Source organism: Rhinopithecus roxellana, chromosome 21 (assembly GCF_007565055.1).
Source record: "Rhinopithecus roxellana isolate Shanxi Qingling chromosome 21, ASM756505v1, whole genome shotgun sequence".
NCBI classification, from domain to species: Eukaryota; Metazoa; Chordata; class Mammalia; order Primates; family Cercopithecidae; genus Rhinopithecus; species Rhinopithecus roxellana.
In genome coordinates, this window is record NC_044569.1 from 59,928,902 (window position 1) to 59,937,664 (window position 8,763).

General features: G+C 40.7%; 1 long non-coding RNA gene across 1 annotated transcript in view; it reads right to left on the reverse strand.

The window, feature by feature from the left end:
• LOC104672084 overlaps positions 1-8,511 on the reverse strand; it is a 32,591-nt gene extending 24,080 nt beyond the window's left edge. Inside the window, exon 1 of the long non-coding RNA XR_749356.1 lies at positions 8,474-8,511. This is a non-coding gene — a long non-coding RNA (uncharacterized LOC104672084). The remainder of the gene's footprint in view (positions 1-8,473) is intronic.
• Positions 8,512-8,763: the final 252 nt, after the last annotated feature.

Sequence of the window (8,763 nt, forward strand, 5' to 3'; positions counted from 1 at the left end):
TGCTACTGACTGGTGCAGTATTATTTCTTCCAGATGAAAAGACAACTAAATTTAAACCTCTCTAAAGTGTGGAATGCAATTGAAAGCAACTTAAATTCTGAAAACGTTTTATTTATTACAAGAATACCATTAAATTTCTGAGGTTGTCCCGCTCAGGGGAACATTTAATAATTTATTTAACAGTTAGATTATCTCCATGCAATGTCCTAAAAGAGATATCAAGGAAACTCTGGATGAGGATAAGGGATGGGAAATAGCATTGAATCCATGATTTTGGCATTTCATTCTCCCTGACAACCCTGCAAGGTGGATGGAATTATCTTAATTGTATGCATGAGAAATCAAAAATTCAATTGTTAAATTAATTGTCCAAGGTACATAGAGACAATTCAAGCCTCTCTGTTTTTTATGTCTCTTGTCCTACACCATCACTGCTGCAATAAGAAAGCCCGCGCTGTTCTGATAATTGGGTTGATGTCTCATCAAAACTTCTCATTTCGTTCCAACAGGAACATTGCCAGAATTTTCCCCTATGTGTGGTGCTGTGGCATTTCTACAGATTTGGGATGTGGGAGTGATTCTGTTGCAAGGCAAATGTGGTTTGATTCATCCGGTAGGATAAAGCCTTTAGGTAGAAGACTTCAGAGTCTTCCTCAATTATGTTTTTCCCCTTGACCAAAGCTTGCAGCTCTGGGCAGTAATCTGATAGGTTACTTGGTTCTGTGTGAGAGGCTGTTAAGTCTGAGGGGATGGAACATCAAGACAGGTATCCTAGAGAGGGCCAGGATGATCACTAATGAAGAGCTTGCATATGAAGCTTCAGCAGACAAAGTTAGACCAGGGAGACATTTGGTCTATATTTTGCATTGGACCTGTCAGTGCTCATCCATCACACCTCTTATGGGTAGCAGTGCTCCTGTAGTTTGTCTGTGGTCATCTCATGGTTTTTGTTTGTTTTGATCATGTTTTGCTTTCATAGGTCTCCCTGGAGTGGACTTGATTCTCCACTTCCCTTTCCTTTCTCCTTTCTCTGATCAGTACAAAGCTAACTTTGTTTATGTTCTAAGTGGCTCTTCATTTTTTCATTTACCAGCTCTGTTGATGCCCTGTCAACTCTGCTAGACTTGCTGTGGTAGTCTCACAAGATGGCTGCCACAATTCTTCCTTTCCTTCTATGCATGTGACACTTCTCTCCTTACAAATAAGGCCTAGACCCTTCCCCTGAAATCTGGCCTGGCCTTGTGACTTGCTTTAGTCAATAGAATGTGAAAGAAGTGATACTGGACAAGTTCTGATCCCAGCCCTCAAGAGGTCTGGAGGCTTCCACTTTCTTTCTTGGAAGCCAGCTCTATGTAAAAACTCGAACTGCCTAGAGATCACCATGTTGTAAAAAAGGCCTGGCTAGCCACTTGGAGAGACCTTGTGGGAAGAGAAAGAGAAATAGAAACTCAGCCGGCTCCCGTTGTTTCAGCCATCACAGCTGAGGCACCAGACGGCTGAGTGAAGGAGCCATCTTGGATCTCCCAGCAACCGTCATGGGGAGCAAAGCAACCACTCAGCTAGGCCTAGAATAGATTACGAAATTGGAGAAATAATTTTTTCGTTGTTTTAAGCCACTGAGTTTTGGAGTGTTTTGTCATGCAGCAGTAAATAATTGAAACAGCATGCATCCATAATCCACTGTGATATTCTAGAGCTGTGTGATACAATATGGTATTAGCCAAACGTGGTTGCTTAAATTTAAATTAATTAAAACTAAAGAAATGTAAAAATGCAGTGTCTCAGTGTCTCTAGCCACATATGAGGTGCTCAGTAGCCTTTGTTTTGGAAAGTATACATGAAACCTTTCCATCATGAAAGAAAGTTCTGTTGGATCATAGTCATTTTCCTTTTTCTGGAACTGTATGTTACTTATTTGTCAAGAAATATCAGTCCTAGGAAATTAGTTCAGTGGAGCACAAGGCTTTTGTAAGGAGTAGAGACAGCTCCTCTGGCACAGGTGCACAGGAGCCAGGCTAGGTGTCAAATATCAGGCCAAGATGGTCTGCCCTTAGCCTGTAGGCAGTGGGAGCAAAGGTTTTTAAAAGATGGAGATGACCTCAGCTTCCAAATACGTTCTTAGGGAAGGTGAATCTCATGCAACACAAATTTACCTGGGTTCTACACCGAAAGGACCTCTCTTAATTTTGTTAGTCATTTGTTTATCCAAACTTCTCTTATTGTCAACTGTTGTTTATTTCTTCAATTATAATTTTAACTCACCCTCCTGGGGGTAGGGTAGGAATAGAATCAAGCCTATTTTCTGTCAATGGAGTAATTTGGCAACTCATTATATCTCGACTTAATAGAATTGGCATAAAACACAACAAAAGTCATGGTGCTGTTTAAAATATTACAGTTTTCCACAACATCACTGATAAAGATACATTTTTTACATCTTCTCTAGGCCAATAAAAATACAAATCTCAATGTTTTTTGCTATGGGTTCTCTCATTATTGTTTTTAACATGAAGTAAAATAAATGTTCCTTATCTGTGTTGAAACTAAATCACAAACAACCTGGTCTAATATCAAACAAAGAACATAAAATAATTATATTGAATATATATATTATTATAACTATTATAACTAAAAGAAAAGTTATATTTGAGTAGTTCGGTTTTGTAGTAATTCTCTTTTTGTAGAATGTGACATAAATCAGCTTATCTCAATTAAAACCAAATAGATTTCTAATAGCATAAACTGTAGGCCTCCTTCAATATATCTGTTTACTATTTTAAAAATAATAGTGCAACAGGGAGCTGGAAAGCTTTTGGCTTCCTCACTTTGAAGGTGCAGATGTTGATCTTGGTATTGGTTTATTCTCTGGTAAGTGCGGTGACCATGGACAGGTTCCATCACCTATTAGATATGTCTGTAGGAGGACCCCAAGGTCCCTTCAGGACTGCGTTCGTTGATTCCACACTTTCTTATAAGCTCTTCCAGCTTGAGCTACTGAAAAAAAAAAAGATTCTTTTGACTCAAGATGTTACCAAAGTATATAAAAAAAAAGAACACTACAACTCTGCTATTCCTCCCATTGGGACCTGATTCTTTGCTCCCCAAATTAAAAAAAAAAAAATCAGGACTGAGTGCGAAGACCCACTGGTTCCTAAAATTTATCCCACCATGGTTAGTTTGGGAGTGGTTAAAAGGAAAGAAAAAATAGAACATTTCTTTCTCAAAAAATATTTTTCTGTCTCTGACTCCCTGCCGTGCTCTCATTTTAATGTGTTGGTGGCTAGGTCATTTTCGTTTTTTCTCCCAGATCTTCATGATTGCAGCTACCATATTTATGTAGAGTATCTGCAGAGAATTCTCTCCCACACAGCTAAGAAGAATTTTTGTTCTCAAAGCCATTTGTTGAAGTAACCATATGGATATGTCTCCCTCCTGTTATTCTGGTCTTGGGACTTTTTCTTCTTTACATTCATCCTTGCTGCCTTCATTCTGTCCATCCACCCATCCATTAGTCCATAAGACACACATGAATTATAGACCTATGCTCATGACACTTCTGTAGGGCTATGAGAAATGAAAGATCATGCAGAAGTATCTTCTCCTGAATAGGGCAGTAAGGTAGCTGGAAAGATTTCCAAGTCTTAACTTTGGAGGTGTAGATGGAGATCCTGGTATTGGCTTGTCCAGTGTAAGTTTTTTGTCTTTGGACAGGTTACATCTCCTGTAAGATATGTGAAGGGCGTTGGCAAAAGAGTGGAGATTATCTTGCCCTAGAAGGAGAGAAGCCCAAGAACAGCCCACAAGAGGCTGTCCCTCAGCTCAATGCACTGATGCTGGGTGACTGTGGGAGTGACAAAGGGCAAATTAGTTCCTCACCTGAACCCTCGTTACTCATTGTACTTTGTCCTTATTTCCATAGGCACCAGAATTCTTTTTCTATTTCTGCCACCTTCCCTTTATCTTGCTTCATCTATGGCTACTGGAAAAACAGTCATCCTTTATTGCTCTCAGATGTATATCATCTATAGGTATATCTATCAGCTATATGCATAATGCATCATGTAAAAAATAACTATGTTGAAAGTAGGACGCAATAGATCTGCAGGACTGAGTAAATCTCATACATTAGAATATTTTCTTTGCAGTGCCTTATAAATCACAATGATCTCAAATGTTCAGTGGAAATATCAATAAGTCTGATAGAGCTATTTGAACATGAAAGTCAAATTAAATATTCTAATTGTTGATTGGTAATATTTGCTGGGCACTTGCTACATGCCAGGTATAATGCTAACAGCATGAGAGGCATTATCTTATTTAATCCTCTTGACAAGCCTAGGAGGTAGGTGTCAATATCATCCACATGTTTCAAACAGAGAAATTGCTATTCAGTAACATAACCAAGTTCTTACAGCTAAAAGGATGCTAAGCCAAGAGTCAAACCTAGTCAGGGTGGGTCCAGAGTTTCTCTCTTAGCCGTCTTGTCTCTTTGATCCATTAAAAGCAAGCAAACAAGCAAACAAACAAACAAAAAGCTTCTCTGTCATCTCCTGCTCTCCACCCATAAGAGGCAACATTAAGACTCAGGTTTATTGAGAACCATGCCTATGCTCAGAAAATCCATCATGATTGTCAGCACAGAATGCTTTCATTCTGACTAGATGATCATCGAACAAGTCCTTGGAGGGCCACATGAGACCTTGATTCTGGTGTAAGCTCAACCACCGACCAGCTTCGTGACCATCTCTGAGCTAATGAGCCAAACAACTGTTTTTGTTTCCTCTCTTTATCTGTTCATATGACTTTTTTCCTTCACATTTTTCAGCTCACTGTTTTGAAAAGTTGTGACTTGATATATGCAGCCTCCTCTTTCTCATAGATTCTCTCTGTCTAGTCAGACCCTAAGCTCCTGTAGGCAGGAACTGTCTCTTGTGAGATCTGCACCAGCACCTAGTGTTGGAGAGCTGGAGTGAATTAACTGTTTCGAGATAGTATCTTTTATTTTCTCCATCAATACCTGTCATAAGCATACCTCCCTCTCAGATGAAGAAAGAATTTTGGTGATAAACAATAATTAGTAGATCCCCATCAAGAGTTAGAAGAGGAAATCCAAAAAGCAAACAAACAAAACAGCAAAAGTAATTAAGAGTTGTCAGGCAAGTATCAGGAAGAGGTTGCAGCCCCAGCTGGATGGACGCAGCTGGTCAGAGGCTGGAAGGAGCCCACAGCTTGGGGAGATGGAGTGTATGAGTGAGGAAGGAGAAGTGTCACCCTAGAAATGGACACATGAGGACAGACATTCATGACTTCATTTGAAAACATTTATTTATCACACCTTATATGTTACTAATATGGATTGGCTGCATCCCCCCACCCCCAACAAAATCTCATCTTGAATTCCCATGTGTTGTGGGAGGGACCTGGTGGGAGGTGGTTGAATCAGGGGGGCAGGTCTTTCCTGTGCTGTTCTCGTGATAGTGAATAAGTCTCACAACATCTGATGGTTTCAAAAACAGGAGTTCCCCTGCACAAGCTGTCTCTCTGTGCCTGCTGCCATCCATGTAAGATGTGACTTGCTCCTCCTTGCCTTCCACCATGATTGTGAGGCCTCCTCAGTCATGTGGAACTGTTAAGTCCATTAAACCTCTTTCTTTTGTAAATTTCTCAGTCTCATGGTAATTCTTTTGTAAATTGCCCAGTCTTTATCAGCAGCGTGAAAACGGACTAATACAGTCATGTACTGAGCTACAAGGATAAATAAGACACAGCCTGGTTTTCTGAAGGCTTACATCTGGTAGGGAAGAGAGAGATCTAAATAAAATCAATCAATCAGAAAGATAAATAAAATAAAGAGGGTACAGATTAACCTGGAGACACAAATGAATGATCTGCTTCATGGTAGAGGTCAGGCCCGAGAAGCGTGGAGAGTCCTGAGGTTTTCACCTGGATAAGAGCAGGAGGTCATTCTGGTACCACATGAACCTAGGAAGCTGGCTGGCACAGATACTTGGCTGCCGGGACTTGCAGAGTTGGTTTCAGCTAGAGTACCAGGTGCTGTTGGTGGAGTTCACAAAGATTGGGATGGGGGTATTTTTGGGTTCCATATGTCAGTACATAGGTCAGGAAGAGCAGATAGAAAAGAAGGAATTTGGCAAAATTATACAGATACTCTTTCATTGCATCAAAACTTGTTTCTTCTTTTTTTCCTTAATTTCAGTAACAACAAACATTTATGGGGCATTTCCTGTATGTTGCACACTGTGCTTAGCTCTGCACATGTAGTAAGGGTTGTTTTGCAACCTACTCTATGGTAGGAAGCTGGGAAGGATTCAAGGAAGGTGACATTACTTTGTAAACTGAAGGACCTGAAAATCTGTATGCAAAGACAAGAGCACAAGCAAAAAATAACTAGACAATGCTATAAGAAACTGCAGAGTTAACTGCTGCTGCATCCTGAAAGTAGCAAGTTAAATAGGGGTACTTTGCCTCTGCAAAAGGACATCTTTGCAACTTAACATAGTTTTCATCTCTAAACACTGGACTGCTCTACGGGGCCTGAAGCAACATGGAGATTTGCTTAATGAACATACTGCAGACACAGGAGCTAAATGGTATTTATTAGTTTTACTTGTCCCTCCTATATTAACAAGTAATCACATGCTGATGCCAGAGAGTTCAAGGATGAATGAAGTCTAGAAACTGACAGTACATAAATAGTTAACAGTAAAACCTTGGGCCCTCTCTGAACCTTTCAAGGCAGCCAGTAAATTGAAAGCAGCAGTGAGAAAACAGAGCCACTTCTGCTCACCCGTGGAAACAGTCAAGCTGCCACAATTTGCACAAGGTGCAACTAACAGATCAGCCTTGCAGAGGACCCGGTACACGCTGCACATTGCGGCGGTCTCACCTGGGTCATAGAGTCTCTGCCTCCCAGCTGGGCTGAAGGAATTAGCTTGCACACCAGAATATTAATGTCAGCATCTTTTATCACATGAGTTGGAGATTTGCAACCATTTGAAAAAACCACCAACTCTGCTTGTGATTATCTGTGATTTAGAGAAAGGGGCAAAGTTATCATTGAAAAAAAAGTCTGTCATCAAATGTGTTGATGGTAGCCTCTGTATAAGAAAATGTCACTGAAAGCACTTGGAATGCTTTCTTATTTAAAAGCTATCATAACAACGTAAAATTAAACAAACCAAAAATTAAATACACCCAAAATTCTAGAAGGCGCTTTAAAAAGAGAATGAAAGGGATACTTCACCACTTCTACCCACCCCCCACAAATCCAACTGGCTATGAATTGGATATCAATGTAGACAGAGACACATCATAAAATATTTTGGGATTGTGTGCTGCTATTTGGTATATGTTGCCCGTCTTGTTAGGATTGGGTGACAGGCCAAACAGGAAGACTCAGGGAAAGGTGGAGAGTAATGGGATAGGGTTAAACTAGGGGTAAGGTAGGACTCAGGACTCACCCAGTAGGTAGAGTCTTGCTTTCCGCCATGGTCAGGACTCAGGGCAGCAGAAACCAACAAAGTCCAACAGAGAGAAGCCAGCTTTGACACTGGACAAGGTCTTCTTCAGGCACGAAACATCTCCTACTTTTAGGACACAGATAATTAAGAACCCAGCCTCAGGTGTCTCAAGTTCTTACTTTCCTGTCACCAAATCCCAAAGTCAAAGCAATTTCTCCCTATGCTTCACAGATGCTGTCCGAGGGTGCATCAAAGTCAACAAGAAACGTGCTGTCTGTCTTCTGGCCATGACCATTGTGAGACAGCAGGATGTTCTCATTATACACTCAGTGATGGTAAAAGTCTGTGCCAGTAAAACCTGTTACAACACAACTATCATGGAATTTTTTTTTTGAGACAGAGTCTCACTCTGTTGCCAGGCTGGAGTGTCATGGCACAATCTCGACTCACTGCAACCTCTGCCTCTCAGGTTTAAGTGATTCTCCCGCCTTAGCCTCCTGAGTAGCTGGGACTACAGGTGCGTGCCACCATACCCAGCTTTTTTGTATTTTTCATAGAGACAGGGTTTCACCTTGTTGGCCAGGATGGTCTCGATCTCTTGACCTTGTGATCCACCTGCCTTGACCTCCCAAAGTGCTGGGATTATAGGTATGAGCCACCACGCCCAGCCTGCAGTTTTCTTTATAAAAAAAAAAAAAAAAGACTTCAAAAAAAAATTCTGCTATAACTTTTCTCATATGAATACTTTTTGTCTTAAGATCTTAACCTAGATAAATCATTTCCTTAAATACTTCATAAAGTGCGATGTTTAGTGCCTATCATGGTATATGTCTTCATTGAATCCCTCTCCAACTGCCCTTGGCCTCTTTAGGGATCTCTGCTTTGTCTTCTCTTATTTGTTACCCATGTTTTTTTAATGTGCTAATAACTAATGATATGTTCTGCCTTACCTCACCTGACACTGGAGAACACCTGCATCAGCACGTACTCACCTTTTTCCCATCCACAGAAGACAGCAGTTCTGTACACTGCAATTCCCTGTGATGTGCTCAACTTATAGACTGTGACACTTTAAGAGGCAAGTCAGTCCTAGTCTCATAATGCCACACCATTGTGTGTTGGCATTGTCATTGAGAACTCTTCCCTGCCTGATCTTCCAGCATGTCAGTCAATATTCATTAGCCAAATGTAAGCTGAGTGTCTGTTAAACACTCAGTGGCAGGCACTAGATGATATTCACCCGCATGCTGGTAACATGGTAACATGGAGTCAAATAATATCT